Source organism: Phalaenopsis equestris, unplaced genomic scaffold (genome assembly GCF_001263595.1).
Source record: "Phalaenopsis equestris unplaced genomic scaffold, ASM126359v1 Scaffold000536, whole genome shotgun sequence".
NCBI classification, from domain to species: Eukaryota; Viridiplantae; Streptophyta; class Magnoliopsida; order Asparagales; family Orchidaceae; genus Phalaenopsis; species Phalaenopsis equestris.
Window position 1 is genome coordinate 230,004 of NW_018164976.1, and position 269 is coordinate 230,272.

The window sequence follows — 269 nt, forward strand, 5'->3', positions numbered from 1 at the left end:
CCAACCTTCGGACCCAAAACCCGACCATAAACAGCTCCATCACAGCCGTCCGATCCCCGCCCCTCTCATAAATACCTCCCCCTTCTTAATCTTCACCGGCAAAATCCAAACCCGAGGAGGAATCCTGCCTTCTTCGGGCTCCACGATGCCCCCTCCTTCCCCCGCACATGACTTGTCCCCATTCCCCGATTCCCCTTCAAAATCCCACCACCAATCCCAAACCTCCAAATCGCCACCTCTCCCTCCGCCGGCCATGACTATTGACCTCT